Genomic DNA, 22,677 nt, shown 5'->3' on the forward strand with positions numbered 1-22,677 from the left:
AATACTCTCTCGTTCCATCCACATTATTGCAAATGGCAAGGTTTCATTCTTTTTTATGCCTGAGTAATATTCCATTGTACATATATACCATATATATGTGTGTGTGTATATATAATATATATATATATATGTATATATATATACATATATATATATATATATTATATATATGCATTCATTGGTTGATGGACACTTGGGCTGTTTCTGTATTTGGCTATTGTAAGTAACGCTGCTATAAACACTGGGGTGGATATATCCCTTTGAATTAGTATTTTGTATTCTTTCTTTTAATGTTTTTATTTATTTTTGAGACAGAGAGAGACAGAGCATGAGCAGGGGAGGGGCAGAGAGAGAGAGGGAGACACAGAATCAGAAGCAGGCTCCAGGCTCTGAGCCGTCAGCACAGAGCCCAACATGGGGCTTGAACTTACAAACCGCAAGATCATGACCTAAGCCAAAGTCGGATGCCTAACTGACTGAGCCACCCAGGTGCCCCATAGTATTTTTGTATTCTTTGGGTAAATACCTAGTAGTGCAATTGCTGGATAGCAGGGTAGTTCTATTTTTAACTTTTTTGTTTAGCAATATTTCCATTAATTGTCCATAATATAAATTGGGTTCTATATTTGATAGATTTATGAAATATACTCATATAAACCTCCCTTGAAACAAAACTTATTTTTTCTTCTGGGAATTCAATATGTATTTGTTTTGATTGAGCAGATTTTTTAATTAAAAAAATATTTAAAATTCCTATTCAGAAATATTTAAAACACCTAAGGTCTTAGTATATCACTCAGTGGGTTACTTTTCTAGTGTTTTCCAACTACTACAAGTTACTAAATTAAATGTTAATATTTTGTTTATGCTTGCAAGTGCTTATACTTCTTGAAAAATATTTAATTATACTATACATCATTAACAATTTTCAAACCATGCACAATCATTTTAATTATTTTAATGCAATCAATTTAATTATGTGAATGCTCTATATACATATTAAGGAGAAAAAAAATGCCAGAAACTAACTTTAGTACTTCAATATTTTCTGTGATAAATTTTGTTCCTAATATAATTTTATTACTATTTTATTAAAGAGGGATTTCAGAATTGGGTTTCAATTTTAATATTTAACAATGATAAGGTTCCTGGTTAATATGATGTGATGCTTACAAATGCCCCATTACCTCAATTATAGCAGTTTTCAAATGGGAGACCATATCTCGTTTATATTTCTTTCCTCAGTTATATATAAACCCCCAGTAAATTTTAAATCAAGAAAAGCACGAATAAATAAATGGAATATGCATTCAGAAGTGGAATTAAACTAGATCCTCTCCATCTAAGTACTTTCAATGAGTTTATTAGAGCAATAGACCAAGAAAGAAGTGTTAAATATACTGTGCTGGTTTCCAGAGTGATTTGAATTCCAGAATGTGTACATCAAATGTAAAAATTCATGATCAGAACCATGGCTTTAGAATTCACTTGAGACAATCCAAAGACAAACATTTTAGTACTACAGAGTCTCCTGAGGAACTGTCTAGCAGCTGATATTATTGATTTTCAATTATGTCTTTTTCTAGAAAACAAAAAATCTTTTTTTGATCTGCTGACATTATTTCTCTTGACTTGTTTTCTTGTGTTTCTAATAAGCTGACAAAAGATAAATACAAACCAGAAGCACTTCAAGTAGTTCTGTAATTACACATTTTTCTTGTAACATATTGTATAAGTGCATGATAAAATACTTAATTGCCCTATATTAGCAATTAGCAGTCGGTCCTGTTACATGTTCTGCACAAGTAGAATATTATATTGTCATATCTGTTTTGTGCTTTACATTTTATGCACACTAATTATGGATATTGTTATAGATGTAAGCATTGGAGTTTATGTCTGAACTCCTTATCTGTCCAAGAAAACACATGTATAACATTTTAGACAAATTAAAAGTATGTGTGTTTTTTTAAAAGAGCTAATTTTATGCCATATTATAATTGATTTGTTTCCTCTCTCTAGACTTATGCATTAAGACTGAAATTGCACACAAGTCCCAGGGAGCACTCTAATTTACTTGAAAACAGTAATTTTTTTTTCATGTTTCTTTTCTTAATTACTGTAAAATTCCAAGGAGAGAGTGCGGGGCAGGGGGGGGGGCAGAATATAATTCCATTTCTAGTACTTTTCACAAATAAATTGAACAAATCTTTCCCAGGAACATACCTGGGATTCATTTATACACTTCTGTGTACTCATATTATAAGAAAATACTGCTTTATATTTGAAGGGTCTTTTTAACTCAGGTTATGCTATTTTGTTCATAAAACATATATGTCACATAGAGAATCATACTCTTTAGATGATAGCTCCGGGCTGGGTCTTACAACTTCCAGATTTTATTTCCAGCTGATAGAGTTTTGAGAGGTATCCTTTGCAAAAGGTATTGGTGCCTTTTGTCTGTCTTTAAAAAGTAGGTATTTAACTTTTCTAAATGCCATGTACAGATCTTCTTAAAATTTATTTTGTTCTATTTAAAACACAGAAACACACACACACCATTCAGAAGAATTTTTGCTAGAGAATGATATTGACCACTTACAGGTAGTACAAGTGCAATTAATTTGTTAGTTAATTGACTAATGCAGATATTAAAAATAGATATTAGTTTCACTGGGTAACTGAAATTGGCTTCATTTTATTTGGTGAGTGTATAGGAGGAGTTAAATAATCAGGATACCAAACTATTAAAACTGTAATTGACTTAATTGTGATAGTACATCCTCTCTCAAAATTGTCCTCATTAGTGTCATAATTAAACCAAATCAAATATCTTAATATATAAAACAGATTATTTGTATTGGCATTTTATCAAAGGGTTGTATTACCAGACAGAAATATTCTAAAAGCATATTTAAAAAATAAATTATATAAGTTCAGGAAGGTAAGCAGAGTTAAAAAGTTTTCTTAAGAACACTACTTATCTCAATGCTATCGATGTGACTATGAAGAAATTAACTATTAAACATGTAGAAATCCAATAGAGTTTAGATCATTTAGAGAGAGATTGGTTGCCTTCCCACTTGGAGAATGTGACAGTGATAAACACAAAAATGTATTTTTTATTTAAAATTCATTTGAAAATATAGTTTCTTGCATGTATTCAGCATAAGTCTTCTAAAATTCTAAATATTCTTGTACATACTATCAAAGAGATTTCTTCCATGTACAAAGAGTAGTGACACGTTAGTCATTGAGAAATTGTTCAATGTATTTAATATGTATCCAAGAAATCCTATAGAAACATATGACTGTACATTTACACTGAATTCATACAGTGAGCATTAAGAAATAGTTGAGCTTTAGTCAATGTGTTTTCTTTATTATAAACAGCTCCTTTTTACCACTTTTATATTCCATCTTAGGTTGTGACACGTATTCATGGAAGTGTAAGAGTTAAAAAAAAAAGCATGGCATATTTCTGCTGTCTCAGCTATGTTTTAAAGTTTTATATTTTAGTTGCCTGTAGAAATCCTCCCATTGTTTTAAAACTTTATCTAATTATGCAGTTCTAAACCAGTTGAAAAATACGTGACATTACCAAACAAATCACCAGTATGAAAACAAAAGCATAATAGACACCTGTTCCATTAAACTTTCATGTAGTTTCTCATTCTACTGATTTTCTCTAGTAAAATTCTCTTTAATTAAACATGCTGTGACTCTGCACTTCCTTTTCATTTATGATAGATATTTTGACTCCTCTTTATAAATATAAATACTACTTTTTATAATTTGTGTTTTAGGTTGTGAGATTTATATTCTAAAATATAGTTCCTGAAAGTGAGCACGCAACCTTGGCCTGGTTCTTCCTCACTCTCTGGCTCCCTGTCTCTCTGGCACTTTGTTACTTTGTGCTTTCTTCCACTCTGTCAGAAACTCTCTCAGCAGCTCAGAGTTCTTCTGCTTGCTTCAAAGAAAGAGATTCTTTTTCAGGTTGAAATCAATGTTATCCCAATGCACCTGAGTCAACATATGATTTTTCACACTATGATCTTTCTTTGCAGCGTGGAATATTCTAAAACAAATTTAAATGTGTACATAGTTAGAGAAAAGTTATATATGTACACTTTACTTCCATCAATTCGTTGTGATAATGGGACAGGTAATTGTTTCTATTCAGCCTAACCATTTTTTTTTCTGCTGACCTAAATATAAAAAAAGGATCTCTATTATTTTGGGTAAGTTATTGTATATTACTAATTATACATGTATGCATTCAAAAATTAGCATATCTCTCTTAATTAACATGAATTTCAAGAAGTGTTAATGACCAGATGGGTAACTGATTTATTCTAACATGATTACCAAAAACTGTTAGCTCAGTGTATAAAATAATTTTTAAAAATTATTAACAAGATTTATTTTCCTTAATGAGAAATGAACATAGGCTTGAAATATAAAATTAAAATACACAGAAAAATAGAAATGCTAAATTCCTTCTCAACCTTATCACTCAATGGAAACCATCCATTAGCAATATGTTTTCCAAGTCTTTTCTATGCACAATTTTTCCAAACATATCTCTGCTGGTGGAGCAACAAATGTATCAGTTTCCACAGTATCTCCTTCTGACTTAACACGTGCTGTTAAGTAAGGCTGAAAATTTCCAACTAGATGTAGTCACATATTGATCAAACTGTGACATTTACTAGGTTTTACTGGGTAGACATGTACTGGGTGCCGTCTCTCTCTCTCAAAAATAAATAAAAACATTAAAAAAAGAATCCTTGAGATTTGTATTTAGCATACTATTATGCTAAACTGAACTTTCCTATATTAGTGCAATTATATTAATTGCTGGAATATTTATGACATAACAAATATACCTTCCATCTGAACTTACCACAACTGGCATACACATACATATATAACCTGGAGTTGTAGATTCATCTGTATTTCCTACATATTGGACCAAATACTTGACCAAAATAATGCCTGTACCAGAACGGACCCGTTATGCTATCTGAAGACAAAATCACTGGATTTATGCAGAAACTGCATTTGGTAGGAATGAAAATCAACAAGTATTATATGTGTTACTCTCTGTGGTATGCAGGACTCCTTGTACATGCTTCCTATGATATTTTACATTGTTGAATACAAAGGTTAAGAATTAAATTTCTAAAAGAAAAGACACAAAAGAACAAAGGAGAAAATACCAAAGGACGATACATGACTTTTACAAGCAGCTCTTACAAATATTGAACTGTAGGGCTTAATAATAAAGCCTCATCTATATTTAAAAGTTATTGTCTACTTGGCTCCTGGTCTGTCCTGTTCAGCCCTCAGCTAAACAGTAAATGAAGTGTCCACATGACAGACTATTCAGCAGAACTGGCACTCTGATTACTTATTTAACAGTTTTATTTATTTATCAGTTTTGCCAGATGAATAAACATGTTTTCCATACATTATCTTAATAGACTTGATGATGCAAAGACAATATTATACAATGTCATGTGTGTGTCTCAAACGACTGCAGTTTTTCTTCTAGAATTCTCAGTGTTAGATAGAAACATTCATTTATCATGTGCTAGGTCATTTTTTTTTTCCCCAATAGCAACATTGGCTGAGTCCACGTTTTCAAGTACAATTCATTATTCTGGATAACAGGGGCGTCCACCTCCTTGAGGGTCTGCCAAGATTTGCAGGATCTAAAATGCAGTTTGGTGGAGTGAAATGGAAATCAAAAGGCTGCCTTCAGCATTCATGCAGCTCTTTAAGCTGCAGGCAGCCCTTTCATCTATCAACGGGCCTTGGGATTAGAGTTTACAGAGAAACAAGACTCACCCACTCACTTATTTTTCCCACACAAAATCAGAATTAGGAGGACAAGCAGTGAGAACAAATGGCTGGTTCACTGCCTCTGGCACAGAGGGTCACTGCAACATTTTTTCTGCTTCTATCAGTGGTGAGAAAAATGTACACATTTCCCGCCTTAATAAATGTTGAATAGCCAATACAACTGTAGTGAGCACTTTTCATATTCATTCATTGCTTTTTTAAAACACACTTATTAAGTGTCCCCTGTGTGGTAGGCATAATTCTAGGCACTGGGGACACAGCACCGAGCAAACCTTCTCCTGGAGCTTCCATTCTATAGAAACTCATAAATATGTTAGATGGCAACGAGTACTCAGCAAAATACACCAAAGGGAATAGCACTGGAAGATATTCTGGAGGAAAATCTGCTTGCTTCACTGGGTAGGAGGATGAATTAACTGGTCTTTTTCTGTTTTCATTGTAATGGTGATCCAGATCTGTGTGCAACTACTATCAATAAAATTACTAATAGTAAAGCATAATCGATATTTTCCAGTAGGTGTAAGTGTGCCAGATAAAATATCAGATACTCAGTTAAATATGAATTTCAGATAAACATAAGTATTGCTTCAGTAGAAGTATGCCCCTGATTAATCACGGTGCATTAAAAAAATGATTATTCATCTGAAATTCAAATTTTACTGGGTGTCCTGTATTTTATTTGCTAAAATGGGCAATTTAACCGGGTGGTACTTTGTTTTTCTTCAGGTAGGCTGTTATAGCATAAGTAGCAGCCTTTCTCTTTTATCTGAAGCTTCCAAATTAGGATCATAATCATCTAAGCACTGCTTAAATAAAAGTCGATTTTTATAATTTTTTTTTTTTATTTTTAAGGTAGAGAGACAGAGCATGAGTGGGGGAGGGGCAGAAAGAGAGGAAGACACAGAATCAGAAGCAGGTTCCAGGCTCTGAGGTGTCAGCAGAGAACCTGATGTGGGGCTCACACCCACAAACCATGAGATCATAACCTGAGCCGAAGTCAGGTACTAAACCAACTGAGCCACCCAGGCGCCCTGCTTAAATAAAAGTTAAAAGGAGGTCAGAGCTATGGTATTAATGTTTCTTATAACCCACATATTTACATTGAAGTCATGTTACACTATGATCCTGGCTGTCCTTTTGTGATGTGAAAAGCAAAGCTTAGTTGATGGCTAATCTGAGATGACTCATCTCACTCAAATTCAGGAGTCCAAAATTCAATGGTTTTCAATGGGTCTGGTAAAATGCTAAATATCCCCCATTGAAAAATGATTTGCTAGATATAAAAATATGAAGATTAACAACAGAACCTTAGTTAAGGAGTGTCTTAAGGAGCCATTTACTTTAGTAGCTGAAAGCTGAATTCAAGCCACTAATCTCCACTCATTAGCACTGAGGCCATGAGGAATTTATTAGCGATTTATTAGTGATTTTAAACTTCAGGGGTTTTTTCCTTGTATGGGAAAATAATACTTAATTCATAAGGTTGTAATGAGGATGAAATGATTTCAGCCAGGAACATAATGTATCACAGTGCTTTGCACATTGTAAGTGCTCAATAAATGATAGATCTTATTATTAAAGTCCAAACTGTATAACAAATTATGTAGTGTCTTCCACTTTTCTTTCATTAAACTCGGCTGTAATCACAGTTGTACGAGGTAGAAAAATTATGGGGGCTCCCTACAAACTGAACTCCTATTAAAAGCAAACTTGGGGCACCTGGGTGGCTCAGTCGGTTGAGTGTCCAACTTTGTCTCAGGACATGATCTCACAGTCTGTGGGTTCGAGCCCACAGACAGCTCAGAGCCTGAAGCCTGCTTGGGATTCTGTGTCTCCCTCTCTCTCTGCCCCTCCCCTGCTCATGTCTGTCTGTCTCTCTCTCTGTCAAAAATAAATATAAACATTAAAAAAAATTTAAAAAAATAAAAGCAAACTAAAGCCTCCTCAGGCATAAAACAATGTATTCTACCAAAGTTAATCCTAATTTCTAATTAAGTATGTCACATAAAGACACCAGATTAACATCTTATACATAAATACATATGTGACATACATGTTTGTACGTGTTTTTATAGTACCAATGAATCGGCCTCAAAATTTACTTGATTGGATTGGCTATAGGAAAGTATGTCCAAAATCTAAACATCTGCTAAGTGGAATACTATGCACATTGTTGGCTACTGTAAGTAGCTGTAAAATTTTCCAATAGATATTCATCTAAGTCTTAATTAAAATGACTGAGGAAATCTTCCAGTTAAGGAGTTGAACATTTTTGAGACTATTCCATAATTTATTTAATTATTATTATGTGACTACATATTTTATACATAATCCTCTTTTTCATATAAAGTGTGAATAAAATGGGCATTGCCTAAGTAGACAAAAGTAAATTAACAATAGCATGTTTTTTAAGTGCTCCTTCAGATATCCTGCAACATAAGTTAGAAGTCAGTAAAAATTGGCCAAGTGTGTGAATAAATAAAAAATGAAATTTTCGTAATACATGAAATGCTTTTTGAAATAAGTTAAAATGTTTGAATGAAAGAATGAAGCAATGAATAAGGTGTAGGGAGAAGAAATTTGCTTCTTTGGGAACAATCTGGATCAGAGGGAATTTCATCACTGTGTATTTTGTGGTATATTTATCCTTCAAAACATAAACAGATAGATAAAAGCTAATAAAATTTTTCAGTAAAACTATCCATTAGATGTCTATGATAATTGATTATAGAGTTTACAGAGTATCATTAAGTTTAAGATTAAACTTTTAATTTATTGTGTAATTTCCATAAGCTGCTCTTATTGCCTGGAGAAAACATGCTAAGGTCTAAAATTTCAAGGACACCATACCGATTTTTTTTAATAATTACAAAGTCCCACATATTTACGATCTCACACATTTCTTCTGAATACACATTGGAGGGAAAAAACAATTTTAATATTTAAAAAGTCCCTTCATTTTGCTTTACTAGTGCAAAGAGGCAGCATTATAGTTAACGTTTTGTTCCAGCTGCTTCCAATAAGAGGACAAGTCACATTGTTCACTCAAACCTCCAATTCCCCAAACTAATAGTGCTAGAAAAGAGGCGAAGGGAATAGACAGAGTTTGAACCTCACCCTAAAGGCTAATAGAAGAAAGTTCTGTCAAACTCCTCCAAGCAGGAGATACCCTAAGCTACAGTCAGGCTCAGAATCAAACCAAGGGACTCCTTAGGCGTGCTGCTCCACTTGACCTCCACATCACCACAGGGTAAGAAAGGAAGTCACAGTTCCTAAAATAGTGGGAAAATAGATTAAAAATGTTTTAGGTCAAAATTAGCATCTTGAATTGCGAGAGGAGGGAAAATATAACAGTAAGGAAAACTGAAAGAGGATGATCTCTACAGAATATAACCTTGAATTGTAGCAAAGGAATTTACTTATGGACCTCTCATGGTCTCCCTTACTTCTCTGCCTTTTCACTCCATGGAAATTGCCAACTTGGTGTGTACTAACTGAGGTCTTTGGGTGTCAGTAATGTTGCAAGTGTGTGATCACATGGCAGCTAATGTCAAAGAGGAAGGGGACGCTTAGCCATGGAGAAAGGAAACACTCCATTCAGGCACTCATGCGATTCATTGAAAATGAGAAAGTCAATGCCATGTATCAGGCTTTCTAACAATGAATCAGGAATATCTGCCCCCAATTCATTTGGGGCCCAAATAAATAAGCAATTCACATATATAAAGAAAAATGGAAACATACTCCAAATGAAATAGAAAAATTTGATTTCCGTATCAATAGCATTTTGAGTGTAATAAATTATTACAAATATATCATTTTTGTTAACATACACACACACATAAATATATATACACACATATACATACATATATATACATATATGTATGTATATATATATATATATATATATATATATATATATATATATAAAATAAAAGCAGATGTTGTATTTTGTCCTTATCTTTCCAACAGCAATTTTATCTCATTACAGGTTACTATTACTAATTCAAATATCTATCAGTATAACATAAATCTATAATACATGAATTTTTATCATGTGAAGATAAACATAATAGAAGACAGAGTGGGTCTTCAACTTTAAAAACTATGAAAATTTGTACTTTCCATATATACTTGGCAGATTATTTTGACGAGTTGACCATGTGAGAATTTTAAAACTATTCAGTAACCACCTAAACTATCAAAATTATGCATATTGCCTTTCCTCTGATTTTATATTTTAAAAAACATTTTAAAATTATTTGAAAAAAACAATTCTTTTTGAAAGCTATGAAGTAGATACAAATGTTGTCTGAACAGTCAAAATACAGCTCCTTGTATTCATAAACAAATTCTGGCACATGATTCATGGAAATACCCCACAGGTGTCTCCTCATTTGTTTACTTACATTATCGTTTTAGTTTATTAACTCAAATTTCATTAGAGACATCATACTGATAGGACTAGGTGTGAGGAGAAAAAGCATTTCTCACTTAATAACAATGATACTGACATTTTTGAGCTCTTATTATCTGTCAGACCTTATTTTGGACATTGCTTATATTATTTCTAATACTCCAATAGTTATATTATTATCTTAAAGGGATAGTGAGTGAGCAAGACTGAAAGAACAAGAGAGACAGAGGAAAGAGAACAAGATTGAGAAATAGAGAAAGGAGGACACATTGAGAGAGAGAGACTGAGACTTAACATCACTAGAAAGTGCAAGGCCAGTGTCAACCTCAATTTTCCTTATTTTGGAGCACATATTCCTAGGTCCCTGCAGATAGTAAAATACCTGCCTATTCCATACTTTTTTAAACAACAAACAAACCAAAGCACTAAAAAGCCTTCCAACTGTGCTAGCATCATGTAAAATTGATAGACTACAGACCAATTTCCCTTCTCTCTTATGCTGTTTGTTGCTAATGTCAAAACTTTACTGCATGTGGAGTATTGGTGTTTCTGGCTCAAAATACCTGGACTTCTTATTTTAAAACATAACCTACTGCACAATAGTTTTGACTTAGGAGGGACTACTAAAGAGTTACTGTTAGATATTCTATAGTTACTATTATTTTTTTTTTAATGTGTTTTATTTATTTGTGTGAGAGAGAGCGACAGAGTGTGAGCGGGGGAGGGGCAGAGAGAGAGGGAGACACAGAATCGGAAGCAGCCTCCAGGCTCTGAGCTGTCAGCACAGAGACCGATGCGGGGCTTGAACTCACCAACCGTGAGATCATGACCTGAGCCAAGTCGGAGGCTTAACCGACTGAGCCACCCAGGTGCCCCTATAGTTATTTCTCAAGGAGCTTCAATCAGAACTCAACATTGTCTTCCAAATGAAGAATGCTCTTTTACGTCTTTTAAAAAAATATATTTCCCTATTAAAAAGAGATCTTGAGAAAATATTCCACTGAGACACCACTCTTCTTATGATAGGATGGTACCTTCGCTAAGACTCAGTGTGCTGTTTTGTGGGGCCCCTGCATCTATTTTTGGTCTCTAGATATAGTTTCACAATTGTCATATTGTGCTTAGTTGAAGACTGCATCTTCAAAAAACATACAAAATAATGTACACCCTTCCTTAACTAAAGCAATTTCTTTTTTCTTTCATGGAATACTTTAATTTTTAAAATGTTTATATATTTATTTTGAGAGAAAGAGAGAGCAGGAGAGGGGTAGAGAGAGAGGGAGAGAGAATCCCAAGCAGGGTCCATGCTGTCAGCACAGAGCCCAATGCAGGGCTCAATCTCACAAGCCAAGAGATCATGACCTGAGCCAAAATCAAGAGTCAGACACTTAACTGAGTCACCCACATACCCCCATGGAAATTTTAAAACATAGCCTAAGGGGTGCCTGGATGGCTCGGTCAATTGAATGTCTGACTCTTGATTTCAGCTTAGGTACGATCCTAGGGTTCTGGGATCAAGCCCGGAGTTGGGCTCCACACTCAGCATGGAGCCTGCTTGAGATTCTCTTTCTCTCCCTCTTCCTCTCTCTCCCCCTCTTTCCCTTTGCCCCTCTTGCCCACTCACTCTCTCTCTAAAATTAAAAAACAAAACAAAACAAAAAACAGTTTAAATTTTCTTATTTTATGCCAATGTGAAGGGTTTATTATTTGAATACTGAGGAATGATAAAATACTTTTTCATATCAAAACACAAAAACATGAAAAAAAATCAATGAAACCAGTGCCTGCACTTTAGGAAGATTAGGTTTAATTCTTTCCTTCCAATGAGCATTTAAATTGTAATTGTCATTATGTTATTTTTCACTGCACTGTTTATTTGCAGAGATTAAATGGCAAATTTGCTCAAAGTACAGTATATTGCCTGTTTGCAGATGTGACAATGAGTTAGGTTATTACTAATTGCAAAGAAATAAAGAGTTTTCTGGCCAATTAGGAATAAATCTGTAAAGGTCCAAAATTCAAGTGAAGATTAGGATTCTGGAATGTCCTAAGATTTTCATTAATATTCCTCTTATATAACTAAGTGCTTACCAGTTAATACTATTTGTAGATGCTTGAGTTGATCTTATAGAATTGCCAAATTCCCTCCATGTTATTATTCAAAAAGCACACACACACTCTCTCTCTCTTCAAATTGGTATTAAATCACACAATTTTTTCAAACAAAATTTTCTATATATGAAAGTAAAGTGGAATGCAGAGTTAAGACATATTGATAATTCAAAATACACTAAAAAAAACAAACAAAAAACAATATCTATCTTTCCTTAACTGGTCAGCAAGAAATTGGAATTTAGGGAAGATGGGTCCCCTGTTTCTTTCCATGTATATTAGTGTGAGGACAGAGTTGAAGCCAAAGAGTTTGCTTAGATAATTGTTTGACTTTAATTCTTATACTTACAGCTAATATAATTGAAAACTTACTATGAATCTAGAACTATTCGAAGTGAGTCACAGGTGTTGACCCGTTGCAATCTGTACAATAAGTCTATAGGTATATAGTCTGGTGCTCATCCCACATGGCAGATGATGTCACTGGGGCAGAGTAACTGGCCCCAACTCTCTCAGCCAGAAAATGGAAGAGGCCTGGTTTGTGCTCAGTCTATCTAGCTCCATGGCAATTAATAAGTGTCTTTTGTTTGAGGTCTTTAAAACGTATTTTGTGTGTTTTATACGGATATATTTTCTAGGAAATGTAACCAAAGCCTTAAAATTTCAGGAACAAATTTAAACACTGTCTCTTCCTTTCTCTCTCCCTTTCTCTCCACCTCACCCTCCTCCCATGTTGACAAAGGTTCTCTTGGAAGTGGTAAGATCCTAAAAAGTATAGATTAGATCCTGACAGTAAAGAAAGGACATAAAAGTCAATGAAAACATAAAGAATCCTAAAATATGATGTATTGCAAGAACCATCAAAGCAATAAATAAATAAATAAATAAATAAATAAATAAATAAATAAATAAACAATCATGAATCAAAAACTTTAACCAGAATTTCTGTTTGAAACAACAGTAAAAGACCAACATAGATATCATCATTAAGCATTGGAACAGTACATTTACAGTGTTATATATAAGCACAAACTGAATTTCCAATGTTGAAATATGATTATTTTCTGTACACAGGAATTAATATATATATAATATATATTATATAATATTATATTATATTAATGATATATAAATGATTATTATATATTAATGATATATAAATAATGTTTTTACATGAGGCAATGTTGCATGACAAATTCTAATATAATGTCAACAAATCACTGCTCTGAATATTATTTACAATTAAATATATGCCCAGGATAGATTTCCTCATAATATTTGAATTATATGATTTAATTCATTCAGTATATCATTAGGGTAAAGCTACCAGATTTAGAAAAAATAAATAAATTTAAATTTCAGGTAAACAATAAATGTATTTTAGTCTAAGTAACTCTTAAATATTACAAGGTATATTGCAATATTGCTATATTTGGGATATACATAGATCTCCCTCTAGAATTGTTTATATGAAATTCACTATTTATATGAAATTTAAATTTAACTGGTCATCCTGTGCTTTATCTGGCAAACTTACTTTAGGGTCATTAAAATTTGGGTAGTCATATATTTGTTAGTCACATAAATCTGAATATATCTCCTGGCAGAAATGTATGTCAAATAGCATTAAGGTAAATTTGGGACATTTTACACAAACAGCTGTATTTCTTCAAAACTTTCAAATTGTTTTAAAACTCTATAGACATTTTATTTTATTTATTTACTTTTATATATTAAGATAAAATAACATGGGGTACGTGGTGGCTCCCACGATTTAGTGTCCAACTCTTCATTTCAGCTCAGGTCATGATCTCACGATTGGTGAGATCCATCCCCGCAGTGGGCTCTGTGCTGACGGCGTGGAACCTGCTTGGGATTCTCTCTCTCCCTCTCTCTGACCCTCTCTTACTCACACTCACACTCTTTCTCTCCTACCCCCCCCTTTCAAAATAAATAAATAAAGATTAAAAAAAGATAAGAGACATTAGTTTGATTTTATGAGTATATGTCCTTTGTAATTAGTAATTATTTCCACGCTTTTCTGTGAGATGGCTTCATTTTGAGGTTTAAAAAAAAGAACAGCTTAGTTTTATGCTTCTAAGAGTTACTGAAATCAGTAAGCTCTTTTTAGATATCACTACTGATTTACCTATCACTTTTACCAATCTCAAAATATAAACAGAGACATACAAACAGTTTTTCACCACTAGGGCATACCACACGCTCAGGGTTAAGTAACGTCATTTCTCTTTATGGATCCTTAGAAGAATGCATCACATGACAGCATATAGCTAAGGAAATTCAATTCCTCCAGCACACCAATGAAAGTTGACATTACCCTTACTTTACACTAGGAGGCATATTGTTACTATAGATTTTTCTACTATAATACTAAACACTTTGTGACCCGTTTAATAAGCTTAAATGCAAGAGAGTATTTCCTAAAATGTTTTAAGTATTTATAATAAATGAGTACTCAAAGCTAATTATTTTTGGGAATTAAGTCATACTTTAAATTGATGAGATCTAAAACTTTCCAGCAGGAAAGCTTGTGTCCCTGCCTGCTTTACAGCCATCTTTTAACTACATTAAGTAATATTTTATAAAGTCATCTAATTGTATCTTTTTAAAAAAAAATAAAATGATAATAAACAGAAAATATATTGTGTATAATTAATAACAAACACTTTAAAAATATTAAAGTGAACATAAGTATTTTAAAGTAAAACAATGCAAATACTGGAACATAAATATGCTTTAGTACATAATTTTTATCAGTCTTTATTTAGCAAAAATAAAATAGTGACGCTCATCAGATACGATAAATATGAAAAAAAAAGTCACATGAAAAGAATTTAAAGCATAAAGTTTTTTAGAATTTGAAGCTAACATTTTTTTGGAATTTAATTTCTTCAAATGTATAACAATTTTTCATTTCATTTTATTTTTTTTAATGTTTATTTATTTTTGAGAGAGAGAGAAACAGACAGGGCATGAATGGGGGAGGGGAAGAGAGAGAGGAAGGAGACACAGAATCTGAAGCAGGCTCCAGGCTCTGAGCTGTCAGCACAGAGCCCAACCTGGGGTTCAAACTCACTGACCGCGAGATTATGACCTGAGCCGAAGTTGGATGCTTAACCGACTGAGCCACCCAGGCGCCCCAACAATTTTACGTATTAAAATTCACTATGGTAATTTTTAAAACCTGACTGGAGCCTATATTGCTAAATAAATCAGATACATATTTTGCTTGTTCTATACTTTTTCACTATCTAGTGATAATACTAGTATTAAAATATAATGATACCTGTAAACTGAGCATGTTATATGCCAGTGGCCCGCTGGCCCCAACCTTCAGTGTGTTAGGTCTTAGGTTATTTTGATTCCATAGTCTTTGTTCTTAATAACAATTCCACACTGCTCTCAAAAAAAGTCATTAACTATATACAGGACTTAAATCTCCCCAGAGTTTTCAAATATCTTCACTCTACTCCACCTTCACCTTTGCCTGCCTTAAATGTTAAGGTTTGTTATGATTTCTTTCTTGGGTTCCTTGTCTCTCCTCATAATTATGATATTTGCTCAAAGAATTTCATTCACGTTGTTTCATTAGTTTCCAGTTTCCAACCCAGAATCATATTCCCACTTCCTAGATAATATTGTCCAGCAGTTCAAACTTCAACATTAAAGGAAAAATTGTTAATTCCTAACCTGAGTTTTTTTTCTCTTATATTCCCTCATTTATTTCATTTCATAATTTTCCAATGTCTCACAAACTAAAATCTTGAAAAGACCCTCAAATCTTTCTTTTCCCTTCTCTGCTATATCCTAACCTTACCATCATTTAAAATCTGGTCCCAACCTATTTCTGAATCCAGTTTCATTTATGGTCACACACTCAAACAATTTAATATCAACCATTCACTGAGTATCTACTATGTTTCAGGTTCTGTGCTAGGTTAATATCTGTATCAAATAACTGTAATTTTTATAATAATATTTGTATAGATTATTAATAGTCCCATTTTGGAGGTTAGGAATCTCAGCCCAAGAAGCAGACCTAATCATATTTTCATGTGCTTCAAAGTTATTGAACTATTCACTGCTTGCCCAACTGTCCATGACCTTTAATAGCACCAGAAGCCTACACTGGCAAGAGTGCTTGCACACGTGCACACATGCATATGCACAAACATTTTATTTACTTAGACAATTTCTATTCATTCAATGCCACTTCTTTAAAGCATCACTTTATCAAAAGAATCTTTACTGATTACTTATTCAAGACTTATTGTATACTAAAACCCACTTTTTTATACACTTAACCATTAGCATATTATAGTTCACTAACGTATTAGCATCCAGTATCTTCTAACGAAATCAGTGCTTATTTTCCTTTTTCTTCTAATTCTTTTTTTGTTTTGTTTTGTTTTTTGTTTTCTTAACAGTCTATAAAATTCTCATATCATACCATCATAGAAAAAAAATGCAAAACAATTTCAGGAACTTCGCACATTTCCCAAAAACCTTCTCGTAGGCTTTGCCAACTAAGGAACTCAGAGTAAGAACTTTTGCTCTCCTAGTTTATAGTAACAGTGAGTTTTTGTAAGGTTTTCTACGTCTCAGTTTTAATGTCTATTCTAGAACCTGTCTTAGTACCTGGTACACAGTAGCCTCTACATGAGTATTTACAGAATGAACAAATTAATAAATAAATAAGTAAATCATGGAAAAGCCAAGTGAATAAAGGATCTGAAGCAAAAACTTTAAATACTAAGATATATCAGGATAACTAAGTCTTATATAGATTATGGTAGAACTACTCTAGGGTGGCCCCTCATAGCCCCTACCTCCGGGTGTTCACAACTATGTGTATACCATTTGCTTGAGCGTGGGCAGGACCTGAGACTTGCTTCTAACCAATAGAATATGGAAATGGTGGTGGAATATCACTCCTGTGATTAAGTCTGTAAGACTTAATGCTGCTACAAACTCACTATAGAGACTCTGTCTCCCTGATGGGCTTTAAAGAAGTAAGTAGGCATGTTGGAAAGCAGCTGCAGGTGGCCTCTAGGAGCTGAAAGCAGTCTCCAGTTAAAAACCAGAAAGATGCTGGAGTTCTTAGTCCTACAAATGCAAGGAAATAAATTTTGTTGACAGTCTGAAAAGTCTTAGTAAATTCTTCCATGGTTTGCATGCAGATAAGAATGTAACCTCCCTGATCCCTCGGCTGTAGGCTTTTGAGACCCTAAACAAAGAACTCAGCCAAGCTATGCTCAGACTCTTGACATAAAGATACTATGACATTATGAATGTGTGTTGTTCTAAGGCACTAAGTGTTGTAATCAGCAAAAGAACACAGATGATAGATAGATAGATAGATAGATAGATATGGAGATGAGTAGATATATATTTGGTTTATAATCTCGATGATTCTACTCTAGAAAACTTTCTGCTCTCTCTGATTTTGAGGTAAAAATAGATAACAATAGATAAGTTTTGAGGTTAGGTTTAGAAAAATATATTTAATAAAGCAAAATTTTAAAGTGTCATAGGATTAAAAGGGCAATAAAATTACTTTTTTAAGTTCCTGAGTTTTTGGCAACCTCCTCCCCCTTAAACTCAAATCACAGTAGGACTGATTACCTTTTATTTATAACATTCCCTAAGGATCTCTACATTCATTAACTTAGGGCCCCCTATGCCAGGATCACCATGAATGGATTATAAAAATACCATGGGGAAATGAACACAACAGGTAACAATATAAAACTTCTGAACAATTTTCTTTGAGTTTGTATAATTAGCTCAACCCAGGCTACTTACAAAAACATATAAATACAGTTCATAAAACTATTTAATACAATACTATACCAAAAAAGTCAAATTCATGCTTAATTTAATTCTCAAAGCATATTATTGTTAGTGATTTTTTTCCCCCTGCAGGTTAGTAGCAGCACAAATTCTTAGGATTGGAATTTGGATTTAATTATATTTTTTTCTGAGTTTTTTAAAGTCTTTTTTTACTTTACTAGTTTTTCTTTTCTCCCCAAAATGACCGTCTGTGTCTCGTGCCCAAATATTTTAAATTCTCAATATTTCTTAGCATATAAACTGATGGGAAGAATATTTTAATGTAAATTTTTAATAGATACAACAAATATGTATGCATTAAGAATGAATTTTTTCTCAGCTCTATATCAGGTGCCTTCCATTTATGTCACCTCATCACCAAATGAAAATATAATTTTGAATACATTATGAAAATTGTGAAAAATATAGACAATTAAAAAGAACAAATCAATGCTCCAAGCTAAAGATAACCACAGTTAACATGGTGTAATTCTCTCTAGTTTTTGTTTGTTTATTCATTTTTATCTTGATAAACACTTTTAATTTGTCTGATTATGTTTCTGAAATATTGATTTATTCATTCAGTCAACAAATATACATGGCTGGCCTACTCTAGGCCAGGTTCTGTTATGCAAAGAGAATATAAAGGTAAGCAAATTGTCCTTACTGATTAAAGGGAGAGACGGTTGTTAATCAAATAATCATACAGGTTTGCTCTGAGGAGAGAGTATAAGGGTCTTGAAAAGGAAAAATTTTTCCATCAAAAAAAACAGTAAACAAGAGTTGGCATATATGAGTTCACTCACAAGCTGTGTAACTATAGGCAAAGCCTTCCCTTTTCATGACTCTTTTATGAAAATATTTTATACTGTATGATCTGCAGGGTTTTATGAAGCACTAAATTGTCATTAGCCCAATGTCAAAAAAACAAACAACCCTACAAACGAAAAACTACCAGAGGAGATCTTTCACAAGTTGTTCTCTAACTATCAGACCATTCAATAAACTTATCTTCTTAAGATTCAATTTCTCAAATTTTCTCTTAAAAATAAGATTAGTGTTGACAAGAACTCCAACATGAGAGCAGAAAGGTGAGTCCAACTTCACATCAACCAGATCCCTAAAGTCCACCCAGAAGCAGGGAAAGTTTTCTCCAACAGCCTGAGAAGGAACATTTTTACAGGGTCTAGTGAGTACATGAGGCTTGAGGCAGCCAGAAAAAAATAAAAAATATATATATTTACATTAAAATATAAACATTAAAAATATATGTTTAATACAAATTAAAATATAAAAATTTAAATATATATATACATATGTGTGTGTACACACACACACACACACACACATATATATATAATATTAGCGTCCTAGAATTTAAAGCTCAATGTCAGTGATGACACTGCCATAAAATATGTGTGTATACTGAAGGTAGTTTCTCTGAATAGTAAGAACATAAGCTGTTGAGTCAGGCACTCCTAAAGTTCACATTCTGCTTCAGCTACTTGCTAAGTAGCTTTAGACAAATAACTTTAAGTTTCTGAAGTTATTCAGTTGACTTATAATACTATCTAACTTGTATTATTGGTGTGGGATCATAAGCAATATATTAAAACATTTACAGGCATTCCTGACTCATAAGTAGACTGAATAAATATTACCCATCCCATAAATATCCTCAAGTATCAAAATTATCCTTAGTGAAAAGTTCACCAACTGATTCACATACAGTCCAGGTAGAATCAGGAGCATATGAACAGATAGGGCTTTAATAAAGTAAATACAATCTGCAATTTTGCACATGATTAAACAGCAGAAAATCCTTTAAAGTGACATTTAAAAGAAATGCCAGATATGAAAATGACTCTATTCATGATTCTCAATGGGACAAGATTAAGCCTTTATTCTGAATTAGTAGTAATAAGCTCTTCCTGATCTGATCACATAATTGTTTTTGTTTGCTTTTAAATTAGTGAGATTGTTTCATCAGTCTAGTTACAGTTGTTTAAATAGCAACCTTCAACTGAAAATCCCCTTAACTATTTTCTTAGAAGTAGTGATTTTATCGAATTATGCTTGGAGTGTATGATAACATTAATGAGTTAACTTCTTAAGGAAATAGTATTTACTCTACTATTTGAGAATAGTATAAATTTCTATACGCAGAAAAGGAGACAAAATTCTGTGCAAGAAATTCTGCATGTGAGTGTGTTATTTGTGGCATAGTTGACCAAGTATGCTTTAGGACTCAGATGTGCCTATAACACAGAGATACCATCTATTTGGTTGCCGTAGGACGCTTGTCATGCCCTGTCCTTAAATTCCCCCTGGGTGTCATACAAAAAGAGCAGAGCTGAAGTTACTGCCTAATGATTTTATTGCTATATTCTAAAGAGAACTTTTCAAAGACTTTATATTACTCAAAAGGACTTTAATGGAGGCATATACCAATTTACATTCTGGTTTTCTAAATACAAATGTAATTACTGAAAATCTCTGTCTAATTGCTATTTCACCATTTGAAATGTACTTCGATGTATAAAATATGCTTGCTATATACAAAACCATCTGGCTATAGTTTTGTAAAATACACTATATCTTTGGATCAAAACAATAGAAAAAGGAAGAACATGTATATTTCACATATTGACTCTGACCTTTATATCACTCTCTCACTGTATACTTAAAATAAACTCTGTATTTGAGGAATTTTAAAACTTTTCAAAAATTAGAGACAACAGTATAATAAAGCTCCCTACAGCCATTATCCAACCTCAACAACCACTAACATTTCATTGTTTAATTCCTATCATCACTCTCATCATTATCATCATTATTATTATTTTGTTGGAGTATTATTAAAACAAATTCTAAACATCAAACTGTTTCTCCATTAAATTCACAATCTATCACTACCAATAAGGATTTTCTTTTAATAAAACTACAATTCCATTATCACATCTAACAAAATAAATAATTCTTGATATCATTTAAAACCCAACACATACTCATAAATCTGCAATTGTCATAAAAATTCTTTTATGACACTGAAGAAAGAAACAAACCCACTGGTCACCACTGGAGGCTTCTAGGGCACCAATTCACTTTATAAATTAATAAACTAATAAAGTATATATCTTAGATTTCCTGTGAGAACTGAATTTCATGTGGTAATCAATGATTAATGGGGTTGGAGTTATTCACCATATGTTTTTTAAAAACACTTCATTAAAAGGGAATAATTTATTTTACTTATCACTTTTATATCCACCTACTATAAAATTTAAAAGCATGCTCTCAAATTGTTTTAGCAATAAACACAAATATCATTTTACACAATTATTTATGAAAATAATTTTGAAATATACATATATTTTTTTCTTCTTGTATATATCCCTTTACCTACCCCAGCCTATTCAAACAGGTTTTGGTATTCATTGCATAGATGAAGATGAAACAGGGTAGAGAATAGTAAAAACATCAGTTATTTTGCAAAATCCTAAACCTACCATGGTGATTATTTTTTCAATAGCTACTAAGCAAAAAAAAAAAAAAAGGAGAGAGGTTGGGGGGATTGTGTCTTTGTGGAAAACTATCAAGAAATAAAGTGGGGATCTCCAACTCCAGACATTAAAAACATTAACTTAGCCTGGCTAGGAAGGAAAGGGATGAAAAGAAATAGTAATAGAGGGAGAGACTTTACATGTGCTTGTTGGGCAGAACTCTGAAAAACCTAAAGGATTAGGATTAGACAGACCTGAGGCAGAGTCCAGGGATGTAGGAAGATCCTAGAGGGTGATAAACATACCACACATCTAGGCACTATGGGCGAGAGATAGCCAAGTGCAAACTTTGCCCATCAGTGGCATGAAGAAAATGGCAGTAATCCTGAAGGAGCCAGGAGGACTGGGGCGAAGGCAGTATCATTTGAGACCCATGTGGACACATAAGACAATGGGCATCTCAGTAGACATGTAAATGGGTGGATGTCCCAGGGACCAGAATATTTCAACTTTTTTCAGCATGATGTAGAGCCTGTGAAATTGAGGGGGAAAGAAAAGTAAAGTCTCTGCCACACTAGTGAAATGTGGGCTTGAATTTTTTTTCAATGTGAGAAAAAAAGAAAGTTGTATGTCCAGCACATCTAAATTATTGGCATGAGTCATATCTGATAAATAAAGATTATTGTAGATTTTACACAATATTATTTACAAAAACCATAAACTATAGAGTAATTTACAAACCTTATTTTTGGCACTGTACGTAAAGACCTTCATACTTTCTTCACCTTTTTCAAAATTCATGAGCTTCATATAATATAAAATTTATGATGCCAACAAACCCAAAGTATAAAATTGGAAGGAAAAAATATTGTACATCGTGTGTGTGTTTAGAAGCAAGACTCTATATTAAAGCCCAATGTT

The 22,677-nt window shown here is 33.0% G+C and overlaps 1 protein-coding gene across 5 annotated transcripts in view; it reads right to left on the minus strand.

Moving 5' to 3' along the window:
* PCDH9 (protocadherin 9) overlaps positions 1-22,677 on the minus strand; it is a 922,428-nt gene that overhangs the window by 295,213 nt on the left and 604,538 nt on the right. The window contains exon 6 of one of the 5 annotated variants that reach the window (XM_042977859.1): positions 9,093-9,140. The exons of the other annotated variants lie outside the window; for them this stretch is intronic. The gene's annotated coding sequence lies outside the window, so the exon portion shown is untranslated. Of the gene's footprint in view, positions 1-9,092; positions 9,141-22,677 lie in introns of those variants that run through there. 5 annotated transcript variants of the gene reach the window in all.

Source organism: Panthera tigris, chromosome A1 (genome assembly GCF_018350195.1).
Source record: "Panthera tigris isolate Pti1 chromosome A1, P.tigris_Pti1_mat1.1, whole genome shotgun sequence".
NCBI classification, from domain to species: Eukaryota; Metazoa; Chordata; class Mammalia; order Carnivora; family Felidae; genus Panthera; species Panthera tigris.